General features: G+C 49.7%; 1 protein-coding gene across 7 annotated transcripts in view; it reads right to left on the reverse strand.

Moving 5' to 3' along the window:
* Positions 1-24,580, reverse strand: part of MARK2 (microtubule affinity regulating kinase 2) — a 60,388-nt gene that overhangs the window by 19,602 nt on the left and 16,206 nt on the right. The window contains exon 1 of one of the 7 annotated variants that reach the window (XM_004383806.1): positions 4,618-5,081. The exons of the other annotated variants lie outside the window; for them this stretch is intronic. The gene's annotated coding sequence lies outside the window, so the exon portion shown is untranslated. Of the gene's footprint in view, positions 1-4,617; positions 5,082-24,580 lie in introns of those variants that run through there. 7 annotated transcript variants of the gene reach the window in all.

Below are 24,580 nucleotides of genomic sequence, written 5' to 3' on the forward strand. Positions count from 1 at the left end.
ATGCGATAATAAAGCTGTTAAGAGAGTCTGGTTTAACTCTTGTCTCCCCATTGCCGTGGAGTCGATTCCAACTTCATAGCGGCCCTACAGGACAGAGTAGAACTGCCTCACAGGGTTTCCAAGGAGTGGCTGTTGAATTCAAACCACCAGCCCTTTGATTAGCAGCCAAGCTCTTAACCACTGAGCCACCAGGGCTCCAACTCTTGTCTAGAGCCCTGGTTTAAGACTCTCAAGGAACACCTGATGCCATAGCTCCAGCATACTGGGACGAAGCTGCTGCCAGAACCTCAACCCAGAACCACCCAGAGCTGCCCTGGAAACTTCACAAAGACAGTTGGGAAGGAAGCAGGGTGACCAGAGGAGTGTGAGACAAAGTTTTTCCTTTCACTACCCCTCCTGGCTATAAGTGATGCCCTCAAAAACCACAGAGGAAAGGAATGACTTGCTACCACCCTAGAAGATGTTCAGGGTTCCTTGGCAAGAAGCTTGCTTAACCAATCAGATGCTTTTCAGGCAGTAAAACAAGAGGTAAGTACAGGCAGTTCCCGCTACAAACATCCAATTTACCTACAACCCAGAGTTATGAACCAACCCCCCGCAAAGCCTACTGTATTAAAAATTCAAGGTACATACATGGTTCGTAATAACAAACGGGCACTATTTTGCAACATACATCAAAACATTATTATTACTGTATTATTATGTTAAAGATGTTTTAGTGTATCTGGAAGTTTAATGCTTTTTATGCATAGAAAGGTACACTATATACTATATACTACAACAAACATTTGACTAACTGTCGTTAGATACGAACCATACCTAACTGTTCCAACTTACGTACAAATTCAACAGATTTAGGAATAGAACTTGTTAGCGCTGGTGACTGCCTGTATTCTGTTACTTTTTCCCTTCTTCACTGTATCAATGTAAGGCCTTCCTTTTTCTCTCTCTCTTTAAAATTTTATTGTGGTAAATTATATATAATAAAAAATTTATCATTTCAACCATTTTTAAGGGTACAGTTCAGTGACATTAATTACATTCTCCACGTTGTACAACCATCACCACCATCCATTTCTAAAACTTTTTCATCACCTCAAACAGAAATTTAGTACCCTTTAAGCAATAACTCCCCAATTCCCCCCCCCGCCCGTAACCACTAATAAACTTTTGTTTCTATGCTGCCTATTATAGATACTTCATGTAAGTGGGATCATACACTATTCGTCCTTTTGTGTCTGACTTATTTCACTTAACATAATGTTTTCAAGGTTCACCCATGTATGAGAACTTCATTTCTCTTTAAGGCTTGGTAATACTCAATCGTATATATGTACATTTTATTTATCCATTCATCTGTTAATGGACACTTGGGTTGTTTCTACCTTCTGGCTGTTGTGAATAATGCTGCAATGAACGTTCATATATGAGACCTTCCTTCCTTTCTGCATAGCAGCTGCTGGCTGTTTTTTGGTGAACTGTTTGACCCAGATCCCAGAAGCACATGGGGTTGGACCTTTGAAGAGAAAAGATCTCATGCATGCGGTAGACTTTGAAGGGGGAAGCTCCTGAAATCCCAGAAGAGCCTCTTTCAACCTCAGTCCTTCGAGGGCGTTCTCTTCTCCAAGTCCTCACCAGCCTTCATGTCTACATGCAGTCTCTCTCTAAAGCCTTTGCTACCCGTCCCAGCCAGAGAGTTCTCCTCCCACCTGTTCTCCACATACCCTGTAGCTCACCTAAGCCTGACTGGTTCTCAAACTGTGTTTACCAGACAAGTAAATTTTCAAATACTTACTTTTTTCCTCCAAAAGAAACTCTAAGGTTCACAAACCTTGGAAAGAAGGGCATTTCTAGGCTTTGATGGCCCTTACAACATTTGGGTCAGTCTACTGAAGGGCATCCCACACCCTATCCAGCAAGGTCCTGAAGGCTGGCCTCCGTGGCCTGCCTCCTCTCAGGCCATCCTCCCTGAGAGTACTGCCAGGCTGCCTCCCACCCTACCTACCTAAGGGGCCATGCAGAGGGAAAATCTTCCCCCTAACCCAACTCCCATGAGAGAAGGATGGGTGGAAAATTTTCCTCGGTGACCTTTACTTCACCTCTCAAGTTTCTTGTCACTCCTTTTCTGAGGCTATGCCTGGGGTTAAGACAGCAGCAGACAAGCCAAAGGCCACAAGAGCTTGGCAGTCTCCAAGTCCTCGAAGTTTGGAAACAGGGATTTAGCATCTACCTGAAGATTTGCACCCTTTGCCCCTCTGCAGCCAAATCTGGGCACTTTGCTGCCCATCCTGAGCTCTGCTTTGCCATCCCTCTTGGTACTTCTGGCTCCAGGGGCTGGTCTGTGTGACACAGCACGACAGCATTCCATGCAAGACTCAGCTGCACGTTGGATTTCATGGAACATCAACAACCACAGAGGGGCTCTATCATTTACCCTCATCCTTACCATGGTACAGAAGTGGTGGTTAAGGGTGTAGATGCTGGAGACAAACTCCCAGGGTTCAAACCCTGAATCTGCCACTTACCCACCCCATCTTAACTTTATTATTATCAACATCACCTCTTAGAGGGAGGCGAGATTATTACAAAGAGGGAAGAAAAGGACTCTAAAGATGACCGGTGTAGGCGTTCCACACAGCTATGCCAGGAGGGAGTCTAGAGGGTGCAGATGACCTCTGCAGTCCAACTAGGTTCAAGTCCTGGCTCCCTCGTTACTAGCTTTGGCAAGTCCTGCAACCTCTCTAAGCTTAGTTTCCTTATTTGCAAAGTGGTGAGAAAACATTCCCTACTTTACATAAGTAGATGCGAACACATGTAAAATGCATTATCCAATGCTCAGTAAAGGGGGAGCGTTATTGTTATTATTTTTAGTCCCCAAATACTACCGTCCTCAAAACCAGAAGTCCTGCTGTGGACAACCTTCCGGACCAAAGTCGAACCCTTCTAAGCCAGCTGCAGCCCAGATGGAGGCCAACATAAGAGACGCTATGGGGGCCTTACTCACTGGAGAGGTCCAGGCTGAGCACCTACCTACAGGCCTCTGTATGTACCTCTCCCCTTCAGAAGACAGGAAGAAGGGGAGCCAGGAATGCAGATGGGGCAGTTGTGGAGGGCTGGTCCCACACTGGACGCCCAGGACAATCTAAGGAAAGGCTCTGCCTGTTCAGGACCGGGAGCAGCAGAGCACACCGGCATGGTCTCTTTGATTCCCTGCTCCCTAAGTCACCAATGCCCCTCCAAGACTGAACTGCACAACTCTCAGGACTCAATGTGCTCAGTACTTCTCTTACCAACCCTTTGCCTCTTCTATGTTTCTCACAGCAGGCACGAGCGATAGGGCGGGGAGGAGAGCCCACCGGGAGGGAGGAAAGAAAGGAAAAGTCTCTGACAGAAAATGTTTCTTGGGCCACAGCCTCAAGCCTGGCAACTTCTTCACTCAGTTGCTTCCCTGAAGGAGGAAGCGGAGGTAAGGAGGTGGGGTGGCTATTGGGGAGCCAGAGTTTCCCTTCGGTGGTTCTGGCTAGGCCCATTCAGCCATCACAGTCGGGGGCTGAGGACTAATTGCCCTTCTGGACCAACTAAATAGGATCTGGCTGAAGCCATGCTCTCCTTTCCACCTCTATCCTACTTGCTTACAGTAAGTGTGGACCTTAGGGAGCGAACATCAGACATTCTCAAAGCTCTGGCCGACATCACGCCCCAGGCAGTCCCCAGAGAAAGTCTAGAGAAGTCTGTTGAAAGTAGACCTCATGGCTCTCAGGCAGCCTTCAGAAAGAATAAGGGGGTCACAGGACACCCTGTGAGGCAGTATTTGGGACGGAATGGCAGACCAAGCAGGTTACTAAGCAGGCCTGATTCAGAAGTAAGGCCTAAACAGCTTTGGTGTCCTCAGTAGAGAGAAGGGGAGAATGCAGGATATAAGGATAAGAGAGAGAGAGTCTCATATCCAGTGGGTCCCAGCAGGGCCCTTCCACCTGGGAGCTCAGAGCCTGGCTGATGCGTGCTGCCAGGCCTGCCCGGAAGACAGCCTCCACCCAAGAGCCCGGTGCTGACTCAGGTAGGCAGGCCCTTCCCCAAGCTGGAGGTTCCCACCAACAGTTCTCCCCTAGAAAAGCTCACACTTCAGGGCTCTGCCTTCAGGTTGGCCTGAAAGTGTCCTGAGACCTCTCAGGGCTGGGAAGAGGCCTAGCTGGGAAGGGGTACTAGGCAGACACTCCCTGGCCTGAGGCAGAGTAAGCCTGGGCACAGTGGAGCGAAGGAAGAAAAGTGTCTCTTGGGCACTAGCCGTGGGGCCCGGCCCCAGATCCCAGTCCCCTCTCACTGCAGCACCGGGAGTCCTCCCTGGTCACAACCTGCCTCCCGGGCTTCTGCCTGCCACCAGTCCCTGCCTGTCTTGTGGAGCCCGCTGACTTGTTCTATCCGGAGACTCTTCTCCTGTTATTTGCCCCTCGTCCTTTCCTAGTCAATGTCTCTTCGACATTTGGAAATCCTGCCCATGAATTTTGCTACCCTGTGCTACTGCCTGGCTCCATTTAGTGATTCCTTAAAGATCCTGTATTTGGGGTGGGAGGGGGAGAGAGGAGGGGCAATCCCAGAGAAAAAAAGGGGAAAACATACCCGGCTGGAGAAAGGGCCAAGGATTACCGGTGACTTCCATTCAGCAGAGCCCACAGCAGAACCTGTCAGGCAGCGAGGGCAAAGTACAGAGGCCGGGAAGAGCCAGGCCTAGGGCGGGGGCTGCCGGCTCAGCCAGCCACCCTTACTCAGCCAGCCACCCTTACTCAGCCGACACCTTCCACCACCTCCTCACTGAAAAGTAGCGAAGCAGCCAGGCCGAGCAGCTCCTGCCTGGGAACCTGGACTGTGTCGCAACCGAAACCACCACTAGCAGAGAGAGACTGGGTTTGGCAAGGAGAGCAACGGGGACAAAGCCCCGCAGCTTCTCCTCACAGGCAATGGCCTGGTGGCCAGGAAGTGCATGCAGCCCCAGGACACTAGATCAGGACTAAGGTGGGAGGAAGGGGGCAGGAGGAGAACAGGAAGGAAGGGAGCCAGAGAGAAAGAGGCGGGTTTAGGGCAACTTCCTTCTCTCGTCCCCCTCCCCCTCCCGGAAGTGGGCTGCCCCACCCTCCCAAGGTGCCATACTGGGTAGCAGCTGGTGAGAGGGTGAGGAGACTCACTCCCACCAGGGCTGTCATAAAGTCCTTATCTTACCTGCGGCAGGTGGAACCTGGGCAGGGGCAGAGCACTTTAACAAAGGCTCAGGTAGAGCTGGGAGGACTATGTGTGGATGAGGTATGCTGACTGAGAGGTGAGCGGGGGCCTTGCCCAGACCAGCAAGCCCCCTACTCAATGGGGCAGGCCTAGGAGTTGAGCAGAAACCAGAAACTAGCAACCCAACAGTGGCAGATGGGCTTCCCACTTCCTACAGTGTTTTTCACCTTTGAAAATTGCTTCTACCACTTACACACAAAATATTTGAGACATAATTCCAGGGCCTTCAGGGACCCTCTGAAGTTCTTAGAGGTCTACGGGTTCTAGATCAAGAACATCTGTCACTGACAGAGAATGAGCTGTGTAATCCTAAATGTTGCCAAAGGCTGGCGAAGAAGCCCAATGTCCCCACTAAGTCCCTGATTCTGGGAGTCTATCCCTAGGTTCCTGCCTCCTCCAGGTCTCCAGTCACCCCCTCACCAAACGACACGGCTTCCTTCAGGAATGTGGAGGGCATAGGGGCAGCAGGGCAGCCGTTCCTCACGCCATCCTCCCGCACAGCCCCTGCAGTCCAGGCCTAAGACCACAGGCAGGTTGCTATCTCCTGTCAGAAGAAGCCTCTCCTTCAGATCATGGACCCCTCGCCTGTGTCTGGTCACAGCCTTTCTTCTGGATCTTAGAGCTATTTCTCATTCATTCCATGACTCCAGGCCAGACTCTTTCCCACTGAGTTAGTCTTTGAAGTTCTCACACTGGTGGCTACAACCCGCCAGGGAAGACCACGCATCCTCTGTGCCTCACAGCACCAAACCACACGTGACCAGGGAGACCACACTACTCAGAGCGGCCAAGAAATGTCGGCTTTCCACATGAGCCGACCCACAGACTCAGCATTCCTGATGCCACCAAATGCCCAGCACTCACACTTGCTTTTCATTTTCCCTGCCGCAGCCCTGGGGGGCAGGGAGCCGGACAGCAGCCCAAGGCTTTTGCCCTGAGTTCAGTGCTCTGCTGTTCTTCTTGGTGCCCTGACCAGTTTCTCATCATCTGCTTTCATTTCCCCCAAAAGAAGATAATCCCCTGGCTCTTCCTGCATAGCCTAGAATGGAGAAGATGTGAAGACTCACGAAAGGTGTCAGGGACAACAGGAATGACACTGTTCGGTTAAGGCCAGTGGTGGGGGCTGTTTTAAGAGCCTTATCCAGGTGATCCCATAGCAGCCCCTCCTTCTCCAAACCCTCCCTAAAGTGATAACACCCTGATCTCAGTGGAAGAGGTTATGCTTTATTCTGGAGCCTAGGTTCAGGCCTGCCCAGGTCTACCTGCTGCTTCACTTACTGGCAGAGTCAGAGTCCAGAGCAGAATCAAAGAGCTCCATCCTTCCAGTCCCCAGGGTTTTGCAATGAGAGAGAGGCCCATTTCCTAAATCCTATTTGCGGGAGGCAGTGAGGGGTTTTACAAATTGAGGAAGTCTGGAGCCCTGACCTCACACAGAGGCTGGGGAGACATGGGGAGGACTCCGACTGAAAGTCATCTGGCTGTGCAAGTCGCTATTTTTCAGCCCTTCCTCCTTGACTGCATCCAGGGCCTTCCTCGCAACCTCGCATCCTGAGCAATAGTCACTCTCAACTGCTAAGAGCCAATAAACCAGAGAAGCAGCCCGGGGAGGCAAGAGCTTGTAAAGCTCTGGTGAGCACGCACCAGCGGAGAGGCTGGGTACATCCACCCCCACTCCAAAATTGCCTGTGATAGCTCCTCCTGGAGAATACCCACATTCCCTTCTGCTGCAGGGAAGAGTCTGGGGCTGGATAAAGCTGTTGAAAGACTGCTCCCTTTTCCAGCCAGGGTAGGTGCCTCCCTGACAAAAAAGACCACCAGAACCCACAACTTAAGCACAAAGCCAAAAAATAAGGCGGCTCACTCCCCACTGCTGCCAACAGGCCCCTGGCTGGGCTGCCCTTGGTCTCTCCCAACTGCAACCTCATCCCAGGGCAGGGAGACCAGCACCGCAGCCTGGGCCATGAGGGGAACCTGCAGGCCTCAAAGCAGCCACGGCACAAGCCAGAGTCGGCCTGGGAAGATGAGCAGGCAAAAGTGGACCTGGAGAGAGAGAGAGCAGAACAGAGGGCCACCTCCAGCTCACTCCCATCACACATGGAAGCCACAATGCAAGGAGCTCCCCACAAACTTCCTGTCTTTAGAACTACTTGAAACGCTGGCTCCTCTGGACACACAGGGGAGTCTACTGAGCAATCAGAGCTCAGAAGCCTCCAGCACTGTTTCATCCCTGCGAATCTGCTCACTGGGCCTGGTCTCCTCACGCCCTACCTACTGCTGTTGATTCGTCAAACCTTTATTAAGCCCCTACCCTCGGATGCTAGGGCCAGCTGCAAAGTTGAGTGAGATCTGATTCCTGCCCTCCAGAAATATCAGAGGGAAACTACGGAAGACTTACGAGAGTCTGTCTGGTTACTTTGTGAGAGGCAGGGTAGCACGGCAGAGCTCTGGAGTCAAGCCTGGCTTGAGCCCTGCCTTTGCTACCTATTAGCTGAGTGAACAACAGCAAGATTACTTGACTTCTCTTAAGTCTCAGCTTTCTCCTTTGGAACATGAGATAGTAAATGTACCCATTTCACAGGATTAGTGTAAGGATTAAATGAGAAAATCCATGTCTGTGCTTAGCATAGTGCCTGGCACACAGAAAGGACCTGATAATATTTTCCATGATTTCTCTTTATAAGCGAGGTAGGAACCTTCGTTTCCCGCTCTCAAGTGGTTCTCTGGGCCCTGAGAAGAAATGTCATCTCTAAGTGCTCGACTACAAGTAGCAGTGGGGCTAGGCTGGTCCCCACCACCCTGGTATTCCTTCTGAAATAAGGACAAGTCAAATTTCTGCCATGGCGGGGCTCTCAGGCAAAGACCCTGTTTCCTAACAGAAAAGCACCCCTGCCAAGAGGAGTGGGCGAATGAGGAGGGAGCCAAGCCTCTGCCCTCTGTGGTAGCCCAAAGAAGGGTGAAGAGGTCCTGCCAGGTCCTGTCTGGACCCTTCCCTTCCTGGCCAGTCCTTAACTCCTTCCTCCCAGAAAAGGTCAGAGAAACAGCCGACATACCAGTACCACATGGTGCCAAGGGCTGGGGGAAGCTCACACTGCCAGCCCTACACTCCATTTGGCTCCTCCCGTACCAGTGGGTTACTGTAACCATGGAGACCAACAAGTTCCTCCATATCACAGGAGAGGCAGCTTGCCAGCAGCCCAGGGCTCAGGAGGATGGGGGTGGTGGGGGTAGGCAGAAGGCAGGCTGCATCATAGAGGTTTGGCTCATTTTACAGATGACTGTGGGGAGCTGGTGGATACTAACCAGTGGAGTTGAGGTGCCTGTGCTCCCCTCTAGCCTTTTTCTTTGCCTAACTGTTTATGTATTTAGCACATTCTCTGGACTCTGGGCTTCTACACCCAGCTACACTGTTGGCTCACCCCAGCACGAGCTATTGGGAAGCTATATGTGGTATTGTAGTGAAGGGTGTCACTCTGGAGTTAGGCATACCTGGCTGGGGTCAGATCCCAGCTCTACCACTATGGCTGCCATGCAGGGACTGGACTGGAACCGTGGATGGAGGGCTGCACAGATACACATATGCTAAAATTAAGTGTTCCACTGATCACACAATGCCTTCTTTCAAGTGATACAGGCAAGTTGTGCTGTGATAGATTGCTTTTATATGGTGTTTCTCGCAGGGTCTTGTAACTCCCACCAAATGATGGGTTGGGACTATGCGAACAAGGTGCTTGCAGCCACCAAGGGGATTGGACAGCTTGCTAATAATGCAAATAAGGTGCATGGCATCCTTGCGTGGGGTGGGATAATGCAAATAAGATGTGTGGAACCCTAATGAGGGGATTGGTTAGTTCTGCCATCCTGCTAGGATTAAAATGAGCCATCCCAGAGGTGGAATGGGGGGACATCACTACTACCAAGAAGACAAGACGGGAGCAGAGCGTGTCCTTTGGAACTGGGGTCCCTGTGCTGAGAACCTCCTAGACCCAGGAGACAGGGAGAGAGCTGTAACACCAGAGACGGCCCAAGATGGTGAGAAGCAGGGGCAACCAGGAGACTGCAGCGAGGTGGCACAGTGAGCTTCCCAGCCCACAGAGTAAGACAGTGGGTGCACTGACCCCTGAGAGAGCTGAATGCCTTCGGTCAGGAGGCTTGCTGGCAGAGTGGGATGCCTCCAGGCACCTATTGGTGCAGCTAGGCTTGCACACACAGAGAGAGCTGGGCGCCTTTGGGCCAAGGCTTCTTGGCGGAGTGAGGTGCCCCAGGCACTTACTGGCAGAGCTAAAGAGCTTTGCAACATTTGCCAGAGCAGGGCAGAGGCCAGGCCGAGTGGCTCAGAGAAGCCTGCCTGTGGGCACGGCCAAGAAGCTGTCCTGACTGAAGAATTGCATTGTTTCTGATCCTGAATTGTAACCTGTTACTTCCCTAATAAACCGCATATGTGAGTACGGTCTGTGAGTTGTGTGTACCACTGCAACAAATTATCGTACCCAGCAGAGAAGTAGAGAGTGCCGTGGGAGGGACGGCTGGTGTCAGAGTTGGTAAAAAGGTTGGGGAGAGGAGGCATGTCTGACCTCTGCTTCACTGGAATCAGCCTTGGGCTGCAGATGCTGATAATGATTCTCTCTCCCCCTCATGAGTTAGACAAGGTCAGACGCTGCTGCCATGCCATTTTTACAGCTGGCGCCATTGTTTTAAACAAGTAAACCCTCCTATTCCTTGTTTATCCCAAATCCTTTTGTTCCAAGAACACCTTCTTAGCTGGGAGTAAATGCTCCCTTCTCTGGACTCTCACAGCACTTTATCTGTACCTGTTTATCTCTTTTTATTCTGTGTCTCCATGTCTTAACTCCCTCAAGCTCTGAAAGGTCAGGGACAGTGTCTTATACACCTTCATATGCCCTGAGTGCCTAACTGTGCCTGGCACCTAGCTGACTCATGTTAAAATACTTATGGAATAAAAGAAGTACAACGTTTTGATCCTTAAGGCTCCCAAGAGATAGTAGCTTTCATTTTTAAGGGGAAGACAAGGGTAGAGGAAGGAAGAACAAAACCTCTTGCCGTGAGACCCATTTCCCCTTTCAAGGCATTCATCACCCTTGAAGTTGGTTGGTTACGGGTTGTCTGTCTTTCCCACTAGACTACACTACAAAGGGACCTCTGGAGCAAGGGCCATTTCTGCCATAGCAAGAGCATTCAGTAAAGCACTGAAGAAGTAGGTATGTACAAATGAATACGAAAACGTGTCAGGGTGTCTTCACGACAGTGCCACTCATAATCCACATCAATGTGCCCTGCAGACATCCAAGTGGGGCAATGGGCCACAAGATTCCCCTTCAAGAAATGGATGGCATCTGCGGAAGGTCAGTTCCACTAACAAGCTTTCTCAGGTGGGAGAAGGCCCACGGTCCCTCTCCTGACACAAAGCATGAAGGAAAGGTGGTCACCAAGAGGAACTGGAGACTTGAAATCCAAGCACACCAGGGACCAGCAGGGCCCACCACACCCACAGCCTGGCCACCCTCACGAGCCCATACCTGAGCCCTCCTTTCATCACAGAGGGGAACCCTCTCCTCCGAACTTCCTGCTGCCTGTGACAACCACCAGGCCCTCCCATTTAAGAGGGTGCTTCCTCTGCCTCTCAACATTCAATCCCTCAGCTGCTCTGCTATCAAAAACACGGTGTCTTGCTGCGACCATGCAATGCAATCCAAGCCATTCTGAGCATTACTGATCTGGGGAAGTGACGGTGACTTGTATACGAACTGAAGGAGACACTTATTTACCATTTGCCACACTGAGAGCTCTGCTTTCATATTGCTTGCCAGAACCAATGTACTAATCACAAAGCCCTGTAAACCCTGGGGTGTCAAAAAAAGTTCACCCTTACACACCTGCCTCTTGTCCTTCTGCACAAATCCTCATTCCCCCACCCTACCCCTCACCCTCCCCAAACTGCCTCCTGTTACAGAAAAGCAAAGGAACTAAAAACGGCAGCTGGGGAGCTTAGTTGACTCACCCAGCATAATCAACTCCTCCCAGAATCTCCCATCTTCTGGGGTTTTTGCCAACACAAAGTAAAAAAGAAGCACGAGATCTTAAAAAAAAAAAAGAACTCTCAGCATTTATGCAACAGCCTTTCTACCTGGGTGCAGATTTAACCCTTTGGCTCTGCCCTTTCCACTGTGGTTCCCTCAAAAGGTCTTTGTGCTGAGGGGTGGCTCCAGCCCTGTGCTGGAAGGTGCAGGAAGGCGCTGAACAAGACACTGCTCCTCTGCCTGCTGCATCTTTCTCTAGAAGTGGAAAAAATGCTGCCTTCCTAGTTCTCCTGTTTCAAAGGGGGAAGAACCATTTGGGGTGGGTGGAGTTGAAGGAGGAGGAGGAAATGTCAGAAAAAAACACTGGGCAAAGTTTTCTGGCCCCAGAAGTCACCATAGCCAGGGGTCAGAGCTCAAGCAGAAGTGACAGAAACCATCCAAGGCCGTCACTGCCACCTTTGTCTCAGAACTGTCCCCACCTGGCCAGGCTGCAATGCAACTGCTCCATTTAAGTGACTATTACAAATCCAACTGGCTGCTGTTTCCATAAGCAAAACCCATGCTGGGCCGCTCCTGCTAACAGGCTGAGGGGTTAGCTTCCTCATCCAGCTGATCAACTAAAAACCAAGCAGGCAGGGGCACTGAGCTGTGGAATAGGGGGTGCCCATTTCCGGGACTACCTGATTATGAGCCAGTCAGCCAAAATGGAGAACTCAGACATACCTGTCCCTCAGAGTCATCAGGGAAGACGAGTGCAGGTCTTTAGTAAACTTTCTGGGTGGGAACGGGTGTGTACATGCACATGTTGTGTGCAGTGTGTTTCCTTTGTCTTTAATGCTCGTTTGGCATCCAGAGAGACAACTTACTTTGTGATAGATGCTGCTGGGACTACAAAGTTCTGAGGAGACTTCCACAGGCACATGCACATCTGCTGCAGCATACTAGTCAAAAGATCCCCAACTTACCAAAAGTTCCGTTCTAAGGAAGAACTATTTTTCCACAGAAACATGTTCCAAATGGTGGTTGTGTTCTTGGGCCAGCCCGTGAGGACTCATCACTATATCTGAAGTAGTGTTATTAATCATATTTAAGATCTAAACCATAGGCCAGGCAGAAATATGAACTCAGAGTTCCAACTAGGGATGTAGGAACATTATCTTTGCTCACTGTGCACCATGGGCAACAGAAACGGGGGGTCCCTAACCTTCAAGCCACGGATAAGGCCTTGAAACAGAGAATTTGAAACAATAGCCAGGGGTGGGGTAGGAGAAGACAGGGGCTTCCAAGTGCTGGTGGTAAAGACTTGGGCATCTGGTGCTTGGAGCTCAAGCCTGGGCAGGAGAGAGGGTCTGAAGATATGGACCCAGATGGAGATGAGCAATGAGGCTGGAGGAAAAGAACTCTGAATGGGTCCTGCCTTACAGGAGAAGGGCTGATCAAGGAAGACCAGAAAGACTTCCATCTAGAGATGAGAGAGAAGGGAGCCTGACACAGAGCACTGACAAATCGGGGGCAAGTGCTCTTTGGAACTGTCCCCTCCCGCCTCCACTGGCTCTAAGGCAACAAGCAGGGAATGTGCCTCATCTCCACCTCGCTGGGCTTGCTGCTGCCCCTGTAGTAGCAACCCTGGCTAAGGGCAGAGACGGCTGGCTCCCATTACTAAGTGGCCATGACCTGGGCAGGTGCCTTGGCTAGCTTGCCCGAGAAATGCAGAAGAGTTCACTTGTCAGATGTTAGGTGGGGTAGACTGGAGAGCGCAAGCTTCGCAGTGAGACTGCGTATGTGTCAGCTCATGACTCTGGGCCTGCGATGCCCTCGAAGCCAAACGCTGTGCTCACTCACCGACAGCAATGACAGTTCTACTCCATGGTGCCCTAGCTGCTTGTGCACTTGGCCTAGGGGTACGGTAAACCAGATGATAGCCATTTACCATTACAAGTACTTGTTAAAAAACACCTTTTATGGTTAATTCATCTTTTCAGAGCCCAGGAAAGACAGCCTGAATGCACTGGTTTCCCAGTGAAGGGCATAGCTCTGAGAAGGGTCAGCTTAGCCCTGGCAGGCAGCAGAGGACCTGGGTTCAGACTTGAGGCTCTGAGCTTTGTAACCACTGCGATACGAGCCTAGGAGCGAGACTCTGGCACAGATTTACTCCTGTGCCGGTGGAAGCCCTTAGGAACCAGAACCACCAATTAACAGGTGGCACTGGGGAGGAAGGGGGCAATTTTGGGCACTGTTAACATGTACTATTACACAGACTGCAGACAAGAGAATGCTGTCTTATTCTGAAGAAGGCAAGCAGCCAAGTCTATAGCTTTCCACCTCCAAACTCACTCAGAGAGGGCAGGCTAATTGCCAATAGGCACACTGCTTAAACAAAGACCTGAAGATTGAGAGAAAAAACCCACCCAGGATATCTCCATAAGAATTTAGCTGGACAGCATGAGGCCAGTGCTGCCCATTCTGTTGCAGTAATCTAGTCCATGCTAACCATCAAGGACAAAGAACCCCACAGGCACAACGGGGTCTCTACCAAGCCCTGAAAACAGAAGGTGTACAACCAGAAATCACCAAATATCCAACAGCATCCAAAACACTTAGAACATTGCCTATTGCTGTTAGGTGCCGTCGAGTCAGTTCCTACTCATAGCGACCCTATGTACAACAGAATGAAACACCATCCGGTCCTGCGCCATCCTCACAATCATTGTTATGCTTGAGCCCATAGCTGCAGCCACTGCGTCAACCTATCTCATTGAGAGGCTTCCTCTTTTTCACTGACCCTCTACTTTACTAAGCATGATGTCCTTCTCCAGGGACTGATCCCTCCTGATAGCAATGCTTGGCATATACTAAATGCTCATGCTTATAATATGCAAGCTATTATTACCATAATTTCCATACGTTTTCCCCACTTTATTCTGTAGGTTGCCAAAAGACATCCCACGGGCTTGAGCTTCTTTACCCAATGCTCACCATAAAGCCTCTGCATCTTCAACAAACAGAGAGATCTTTTCAACCTGGCCTAGGAGAGCACTGAGTTGATGGCCAAGTTCTGGCCATCCACTCTCACAGCTCAGACTTGGACTTGGGCTTCTTACAGAGCCAGAAAAGGCTCCAGCGGCTCAACCGTTTTATCCCTTCCCTAAAACGCCACTCTATTCTCATCTGATAAAAAGCACTTTAAACATACACATCCTACTGGAGGAAAATCTATAGAGTACACACCACAGCTCCTGCGATACACAATGTCAGCAATCTTGCCAAGACTTTCTAGATATATGAACCTGGAAACTTTGCAAGTCGATAGTCACAATGCGGAAAGTGACTAGTGTTGAAGAAACACGCATGCACACACAGCGTGGCCAGAGTCCCTCATTCCTATGTACTTCCTCAAGCTGAATTTTGCCTCTGGAGTTGTCAGAAGAGGGAGACCTGTAGGGGAGGGGGGTGGTGGTGGTGAAAACTGAGCTGTCGTTCCAGCTCCTGCGTGTCTCTGGCTTGGAGACTCAGCAGCCTCAACTGGCAGCCAGGCTCCCGTCACCAGCTGTCCCTCACACAACATAACAGGATCACTGTTTGGGAAGATGGGATTTTGGTGTTTGGTTTTGCATCCCATGAACCAGCATCTGTGTCAGGGGCAGTTTCCTGAAACAGCTGCATGTCCTGGGCGCCTGCAGACAGGATCTGAGATACAGGAGAAAGACAAATGAGATGCCAGAACTAGGAATTCTGGGGTGATCAAGGCAGCACGAGAAGGAACAAAACTGTTCATCTGTCTTCTCACACCTGAAAGGCCTAGCCCACGGGAGCTGACTTTTCTTCCCTGGTCCTCATGAAGGAGGCAACCCCCATTTACCTTCCTTGGCTGGCCCAGGCTTCCTCCTGGCATCTGCACCTCTTTACCCTGACAGCTCTACCACGTCAAGTGACTGTGCTATCTAACGTTGATGCTGGTTATCCCATGAAGAGATACCAAGGTCATGTGTGCTGGGCCGACACATTCTACAGCACTTGTTTATAGGCAAGAGGATTAAAAGAACCTGATGGGGAGGGAGGGGGGTAAACCCTGTGCACAGGGCCAACATTGGGAATGCAGCATAGATGCCTCCCGCCAAGAAGTCTTTTGCTCAAATATAAAGCAGAAATCTCTCACCAAATGCCAAATCAGCTAACTATGCCAAACACCACTTACGGTCAAGTGACCTTGAGACACTGCTCAATTTTTCCAATGTTCTTTGTATGAAAGGTTAACGTTGGGGTTTTTCTTTTGTTTGAGGTAAACTATGGGGGTGGACATGAGTTGCTGTGAGTCGGAACTGACTTGACAGCAATGGATTATGGGGGTGGGCAATACAGAGCCTGCTAAAGAGCTCCAGGAAACCCTAGTGTCATAGTGGTTAAGAGCTATGGCTGCTAACCAAGAGGTTAGCAGTTCAAATCCACCAGGCGCTCCTTGGAAATTCTATGGGGCAGTTCTACTCTGTCCTATAGGGTTGCTATGAGTTGGACTTGACTCAATGGCAACTTTCTTTTTTTTTTAAAGGGCTCCAAATTAAATTAATACCTAAGCAAAGCCATTCTGGTCCATCAAGAAATGTGTGCATAGGCTTAAGAAAGAGGATGTTTCAAGGGTAAATTTGGATAAAGCAAGCAGTCAGTTTTTAGATGCCTAAACTTTCAATCAGAAGTCAAGCTATCAAGAGAGAACTTCAGAACTTCCTGTGACCACTTCTCACCCAAATCAATGTCAGAATTGGGAGAAGAAATAACAACCTTTAACTACAGTTCCAGGGCAGAGGGGCGCAAGCAGCAGGGAGTCCGGAGACCAGGTCAGGGTCATCCCTCTCTAACTAGGGAGTCAACCTGACAATGACAGTCCCTAGCCACAAGACACAGGAAGGAAGAGGGGGAGGCGGTCAGCACCTGAGCCTTTGGCTCCAGGCAGTCTAGGCCTCGACAGCTCTGCTGCAGAGGCTGGCCCCCTGGCTTTGCGAAATTACTCTTCCTCCCCTGCTCCTCTGCAAAACCATTTGTCACAGCCCCTAAATAACCAATCCTCTCCACTCAGCAAGCCGGGGTTGCTGTGGTCTGGTCTCCGCTGTAGGCACTCGAGCCTTAGCAGCAAGAGGAGGTTTCTGTCTGGGTTCTCCCTTGGCTGGAAAGGTTGCCGGAGGAGGGCTAAGCTGGTGCCCCTTCCCTAGCCACCCAAAAGGGGAACACATGAAACACTGGCTGGCAACCTGTGCTCCCTTTCCTAAGCAAAGGAGCAGCCACCACCTTCCTAACCTTCCACCTACCATGAGTCTTGCTGGGGCCAGGGAAGATACACCCATCCTAAGAAAACTGAAGGTATTAAGTTAGGAATGAAAGAGAACCTGGGTTGGGGGGTCGGGGGAGGATATTGTGCTGCAAGGGAGCAAGGGATTCCAAGAATAAACTCCCCAAACCACCCACTCAGCATTTCTGAAGAGCAGGGGTGTTTAGACGCGCCTTCCATTTCCCCAAGCAGTAGAGAACGGGGGGGGGTCTTGGGCAGACACATACCTGGCTGGGTCACCATCTCCCCTGAGGAGCCCTCGGCTCCACTAATGCCAGAAGGAGTCCACACCTGCCACATGAGTCCACGCCTGCTACACCTCCACTAACGCCAGGAGCCCGAGAGGGCAATGTGCTCCTGGGCTCACATACTCACGCGTCCATTAATCTTCCTCCAGATCGCTGCTGTCATGCAGAGCACTGAGGCGGGCTGAGTCCCGCTCTGAGCTGGTCACTCCAGTTTGCTTGGCAGGGGTGGGAGTTGGGGGGGGAGGAGGAGGAAGAGGAAGGGAGATTATGATTCTCTGTTTTCAAGCCCCGCCCCCCAAACCAGAGAGGGGAGCAGCTGGGTTCACACTGCAGGAGCGCTCCAATCTCTGGGCACTACAGAGCCCTCCAGCTGCGCAAGGAGGAATCTAGGGAACATGCAAATCAAACAAGCTGGGCAAAGAAGGGGAAACCAACCAGGGCAGAAGTGGGTTGGTCTCCTGCCAAGAACTTTGAATGGTGCTCCTATCAGAACTGGAACATAACAGGAGGTGGGCAGGTTTATAGTCTCTGGGAAAAGGCAGGAAGGGAAACAGTAGAAGTCCAACAAGCATGGGAACAAAACTCGCCCCCTGGCAGGGGAGGGAACAGCCCAGCTGTCTGTAGCAATGGCTATATGGAGTCTGAAGTGCAGTGACGTCCCAGGAAGCCCTTCCAGTGGGATGGCACACACTCTAACCTTCAGGCAATTTTCACACGCTTTGCATGATCCTTGCCGGAAAGTGAAGGTCTGCCACTCCAAGTACTTGTGCTACTGACTGCAATGACAGGAGGGAAGGGGAATTTCATTGGCTGTGTTGCACAATCTAGTCTGTGACCAAGGGCAGAGCAGAAGCCACAGATGATGGTTCCTCCCCCAGGGAGGGGAGAGCGCCTTCTTTTCCACAGCAGAGCCCAAGGCTGCCACAGAGAGGTGCTGTTTAGCGACAGAAATGTTTGTCAGGAGTGGCGGGAGGGCTAGCCACCAGATACTTCCTCTTTATCACCGATTGCTACCATCAGCCTCCACACAGGCTGCCTCTGAAAAGCTTACAGAACCTCCGGTGGCAGCAATGGCCTGTGATTCACGCTCCATCAGAAAAGAGAAAGTGGTCTCTGGGGCCTATCCACAGTGTCCTCAGCCAGTACTTCTCCAACGCTAAAACAAGTCTCCCCACCAGGACTGAAACCTCAGACAGCCCACACTCCACTAACCCCTGCGCACAGGAAAACTGGTTCCTCTACTCTATACCCCAGGCAAAAAAGAGTGCCAACAATCATCTCAGCATAGTCAAAACATCCCTTTAAAAGACATACTTCAAAACATAAAACTGATTTATGTGTGTGTATATGTGTGCTTCAAGGGAGAAAGATGTGGCAGTCTGCTTCTGTAAAGATTACAGCCTTGGAAACCCAATGGGGCAACTTTACCCTGTCCTATAGGGTCACTATGAGTTGGAATCAACTTGACGGCAGTGGGTTTGGTTTTTATATATGTATGTGTATGTACATACATGTATGTATATGTACATGTGTGTATGCATATGTATATACACACATAAATTGATTTTCAGGCTAGACCCACCTGGTTTCTGTATTTTTCCTACAACTACAGCTCCAGCCTCACCGTCCTCCTTTCCCCGAGTCTCACTCTAGGCCCAGCCACCTGTCTTCAAACTTCCAGGCCTTTGCTCCACCCTCCCTGCCTGGCCTGTTTTCCTTCCATCACTCCTGTTAACCTCAGCTCAGAAGTCACTTCCTCCCAGAAGCTCTCCCTGCTTCATCCCTCTAACTACACAGGGTCCCTGCCAAGTCACCTCAGGAGCTCCTTAGGTCAGCCCTCCTCGCACTCAGTTTTCACTGCTTGCTGCTTGGCTTGTCTCTTGTCTTGCTCACCATTACACAGGACTGGGAGTGGCTGAAGGGAAATTTTCAGGACTTACGCTATTTCTGAGTCCTCAGTGCACGAGCACAGTGCCTAGCATCTAATAGAACCAAAAAGCTCAACCCACTGCTATCGAGTCGAATCCTACTCATAGTGACCCTGTAGGACAGAGCAGAACCGCCCCACAGGGCTTCCAAGGCTCTAATCTTTACAGTGGAAACCCTGGTGGTGTAGTGGTTGAGAGTTCAGCTGCTAACCAAAAGGTCAGCAGTTCGAATCCACCAGGCGCTCCTTGGAAACCCTGTGGGGCAGTTCTACTCTGGAATCAACTTGATGGCAATAGGTTTTAATCTTTATGGAAGCAGACTGCCACATCTTTCTTCCACAGAGTAGCTGGTGAGTTGAAACTGACGACCTTTTGGTTAGCAGCTGAGCACTTTAACTACTGTGCCACCAGGTCTCCCAGCATCTAACAGACTCTCAAGTAATGCTTTCCTATCTCAAGATGACAGTCCTGAGAGCCAGGGTCTACCTGCTTTTTTTGAGTGACTCCACCCATCAGCTCTTAGCACAACTCTGCTCCAAATGATCCTTTCAACCTGGGCCAGGTTAGAATGCTGGTGCCCCTGCTTTAAATACATCCCCCAGGGCTTTCTGGTGACTCTGTGGATGGAGTCCCTGGCAGGATTCCAGAACTTATATCCAGGGTGTGTAGCTGAGGCCTGCTGCCCTTCCACTTGTCCTTTCCCAGCTTACCTCCTGCCTAAGGTCTGGCAGTGAGCCCCCATACAGGCCTTCTGAGCAGCAGGCCTGCCTTTGAAGTGGAAGCAATGAGGGTAGAGGACAAAGGGCCCCAAGAGAGAGCTATTCTAGACCCAACTTTGCCCAAACAAGTTATGTAACCTTGAGCAAGTCATTTGCCCTCTTGGGATCTGTTTCCCAACTTATAAAATGGGGGATTGGAAAGGAGCGCTGAGGGTCTGTCTGTACTGGGTGGAGGCAAGAGCACTCAGTGGCTCTGTGCTTAGAGGAGACAGGGGCAGCAGGAAGTGGGGATTGTTTGCATGTCCTGAAGACCATTTCCTGACCTTGGCTTACATTGATCAGCCTGCTGAAAACTCTGGCTCCATACGTAAACCTCTCCTAACAAGCCCTGGACACCAGGCTCACACGCTGGAAAATCTCTTCTCCTGGGGCTGAAAAAATGAAAGGTTACCTAGGAGATCAACTTGAGAAATTAAGCTACTAAACAGCAGCACAACTGAGAAACATTATAACCCTGAACTCGGTGTGCCCGAGGGAAGGATCCTCTCTCTCTAGATTTCATTTCCTCACAATTTTTAAGCTTCTCTCCCCTCCCCCCAAAAAAACCAAACCAAACCTTTTGCCATCAGTCAATTCCGACTTATAGCGACCCTACAGGACAGAGTAGAACTGCCTCATAGCGTTTCCAAGGCTGTAAATCTTTATGGAAGCAGACTGCCATATCTTTCTCCCACGGACCAGCTGGTGGGTTCCAACCAACAACCTTTCGGTTAGCGGCTGAGTGCTTAACCACTGTGCCACCAGGGCTCCTTCTCACCCCTCCCAGCCTCTCTGAATACCATGAATGTGACCACAAGGCACAGGGAAAGGTGGCCCGGTCACATAGAGTCTATTTCCAGCAGGTCCCAGGGCTCGGGGCCTTGGTTGAGCACCCCTGAGCAGGCGCTGGGAGGGTAGGAAGCACAGGGTAGGAAGCACAGCTAATGCCTGGCACCTGCCCTGCCCACACCGTGATTCCCACAGCAGCCCAGCTCCTCTGAGGGCTCCTGGGTGGGGTCCTGCTCAATCGCCTGCCCACCATAGGCAGGTAATCCACGAGGAGAAACTGAGTTGGCAAAGGCCCACAAGCAGCAGTTTGTCTCCCCGCCCAGAGTAGGGGGAGGAGGGGCGAGGGAAGGAAGACTGGGAGGGGAGGAAAGTACAAGTGGACCAGTCTAACAGGTCCTGACTTCCACTACCCTGCCTAGCTGGTGCATTCTTCAAAACAGGAGATTCAAAAGTCTGGTGGAGCTTTTACAACCCGAGTCACAAAGAGTTCTCAGTTCAGGATTCATCAGTCCAGGGAATCAAGGAGGAAAATGGTCATCTTCCCCACTCTTGCCTGACCCACAGTCGTCCTGGAAAACATGATCCCTGATCTCCCCACAGCTCTTGGTCAGTTTAGAAGAGCGAATGATCTCCCCTCAAATGCTCAAAGAAAACTCTAGGCCCTCGCCATTCCCAGGCGCTGAGGTGGTGTGAAATCAGTTCTTCCTGTGCCATGTTCCCGAGCATTTCTCCACTATAAATAACTCCAGCCTCCTGACACAGACCACATGATCTCACCAACTCTGGACATAATTCCCAACACTCAGGGTAACTCTGCTTGCCCATTATAAAACAGAAGGATGAGGCCAATTTAACCAGAGGCAACAACGGAGCCAGAGATGCTTAGTGAAGTGGCAAGAACAAAACCAGCTCAGCAAAACCGGGAGGGCTTGGCTTTCTGGCTCTGGTCCCTACTTCGGGAAGTCAGACAGGGTTTCCTCAGCAGCTCATTTGCTCTCTGTGGTTTTCTCTCTAGCATGACTTCTTAACGCAATCCAGTAATAGTGTAAACCTTCCCTGTCATCCTGAAAAAGTTGATCTTTTTAGTCATTATCACACTTAAGTAAGACTTGTGACTTATATGGCCAAAGAATTGGATACAGACAAGACATCTGATTTACAAATCCATATGGACACACTTTCCCAAGAGCGGCTGTAATGTGGAGAACAATACCACATATTGTAATTTTTCTGACTTTTATTTCACAAATAATTCACAGAGACCACATGCAAAGCACTGTAACAGGCTCTGGGAAAGAAAGGGATACAGAAAGGACAAAATACAGGCCAGCCTTCAAAGGAGCTGATAATCTAGTAAGAGAGATAAGCACAAATCACACAATCCAGTGTGGGACCAAATCCAGGAACTGAAGTTACCGTCTGCCTACCTCCCCACCACCACCTGGCCATTTCTTGGAGGTCTGAGGCCTTAGGTATTTTTCAGAAGATCCATTGGCTAAGAGAGATCAGGAGATCCCAGGTCGCACTTCCAGCTGGCACTGTGAGTCCTGCAGGGATCTATCTAAATTCACTTCAGTGGAGGGGGATGTCCACCCACTGAGTCCAACAAAGGTGACAGAGGAGTGCAATGCTGGAATAAGAGAAGGCTGACTCAGGAAGCTGCATGGATGAAGCAATCATTTAGCCTTCCTCCTCTTTTGTCCCCATCTGGAAAACAGGGACAGGTCCAATAAAGAAGCAAAAGAGGATATGGGAAGAGCTCAAAAAACACAAGCTTGAAAAAGTTGCTCGGGACTCTGGGTCATGGAAATGCAGCCAGAAAAAGTCCTCAGCAATAGAAACATAAGAGGGTTATTTTGGGAAAGATCTGGAAGGAATTACTGAAGTTCAAATTGAGAACCCCCAACTCAATGGCGGCTATGACTGGGGAGGCATATTTATATATTTTTCCTTTTATTTCCCAATTGTTGGTTGTCAAGTCTGGTACCCTTTCTTAATTCCCATTTAGCCAGTGCTGTAGCTCAGTTCACACTGATACCAGTTTTTAAATTACACCCTCGCCATCAAGCCAATGGCAGTTTCAGAGCTCTTCAGAAAGATGGTAAGAAAGAATGAATACTCTTTCCTGGAAGTGCTTGGAAAGAAATAAAATTCCCTAGACAAACTGAGAGAAGATTCTATGCCATCTAAAAAAAGAAAAGTTAGTTAATTCAGGGCCTGGGGATAAAGACTAAGGCCCAAGTCCTCCACTGAGGGAAAGATCCAATTCTGAAGCAGTTCCTCTCCTATATTAAAAATGGCAAAAGCTGGTGAGAGGCTTTGTCCAAATCACCTTAAAAGAAAATCACTTCCTGGAATTAAAAAAAAAAAAAAAAAGTGGGTGAGAGAGAATGGGAACTGGTTAAAAACCTTTCCTGTCCAGTAGATATTAGATTCGCTACACAAGGTTCTTCTGCAATGGTTTGCCATAAAGAATTTTAGAATGTAAGCATTCTGAATGTGAAACTGGGAGTTCAGCTCCTAAATACCGATTATTGAGAAAAATCCCCACAGCACAACCATAATGAAGGTTTAACATCAGTGTCTGACATTCTGTCACTAAGGGATTGGTTTTAACAGTCTGGATTTGGCAGCTTGCCCTATCGGCTGTTTCACAAGCAGTTTCTGTGGTTTCAAGAAAGGCAGGGTGTTTGCTTTTAAACACTATCTTAAAAATATATTTCGGAATAGAGTTCAACCATTCCAAGACAGAAGGAGGAGGGAATGAAAACCAAACCAAATAAAGGAATCTGGTGCCACCCAACAGAAAGGGGGCACACCAGAGCCGCAGGGTAGGAAAGACACTATTTACCACCTGCACCCAAATGGCAAGAAAGGCCAACTTAGTGCTTCTGACTACCAAGTTACAAAATTAGGACACAGAAATAGCACTAAAGACAAGAGATTAATAAAGGGAAATCCCTACACGGATCTTCATCTCTCCAAAACAAACTTACCTGGCCCAAATCTATTTGTTTATTTAAAAAAACACAAGCACACAAAACCAAGAGTTCCACATCAATGCAAAAGACTGTCATCTAATCAATTAGCAGCCACACCTCTCTGCCGGCATGATGATGGTAATTAAGTTAGAGATTTTTCTCCCCAGGAATTCAAGTGAGAGCCCCTATGGGCCTAACCCATTGTGACAGCCTTTTCATTAGCAAGGAAAACACTGCTGCGCACTCTCCAAGGAAGCAGTGGCCTGCATCACTATAGAACACCTGTGTGTGAACAGCTACCTCTTCAGGGACAGCCGTGTGCGTTGGACAAGGGGGAGAATCACTCACAGGTGTTCTGTAGGTGGCCCTTGGTTTTTCCACCGTAACAAAGAGAAATGAGTTCTAAAGTCATTTAGAAATGGCACACAATCGTGATCTTGGAGAAGTGGAGCAGCTTGGAGCACACACACAAACAACCATACAGTCAAACTCCCCCTCTTCCTCAGCCAGAGGGACACAAGTGGCTAAGAGATACTTGAATCAAGGGCAACAGTTCACCCCTTTACCCCATGCTGGCATCGTAAAACAGGCTCAAAATTTGAGAACTCTGCTAATGAAAATCAAAACCTCAGCTAACAGGATAAAAGAAAAGGCAGTTGCCAAGTTAGCCAAGCAAATAAATCAAATCATAAACTCAAAGTCAAGTCAACTCCAATTCCACAGAGGGGCACACAGAAGCCGATCTCAATAAGAAACAATTGTAGGTGTCCCAGACCCCCTGCAGAGCTATGGGGACCAGCTTCAGGAAAGAGAAGTGAATTGAAAGAGAGATCAAACAGACGCAAGCAGGAAACCGCAGCGTATCACACAAGCAACGGGATGGAGACATAGCAGGACGGCCAGAGTTCAGCTCACAGGGTTGAATTGGCAAGTCCCAGACACAGGCAGAGGCCTGGCACTACCAGCTACAGTGCTTGGTGCTCTTGGCAGTCAAGGCTAAAAGGAAGTAGTCTGTGCCTCTGCATGTGTAAGTGGCACAGAGGGTTGTAAAGCAAGAACATCAGTTTTGTTTCGTAGGGGTAAAATGTACACAGTTAAGAGCCACACACAAAAGCTGTTTTCTTTTTGTTTGGGGGTGGGGGTGGGGGTGGGGAGGGAGCTTACAAAAAAGAGTTCTTGAATCCCAGTATTTCATGGATGCCAAAGAGCAGGACATTCAAATCTAGGAATCCAAACTGTCCTATACT

This window comes from Trichechus manatus, unplaced genomic scaffold (genome assembly GCF_000243295.1).
Source record: "Trichechus manatus latirostris isolate Lorelei unplaced genomic scaffold, TriManLat1.0 scaffold00113, whole genome shotgun sequence".
Classification (NCBI taxonomy): domain Eukaryota; kingdom Metazoa; phylum Chordata; class Mammalia; order Sirenia; family Trichechidae; genus Trichechus; species Trichechus manatus.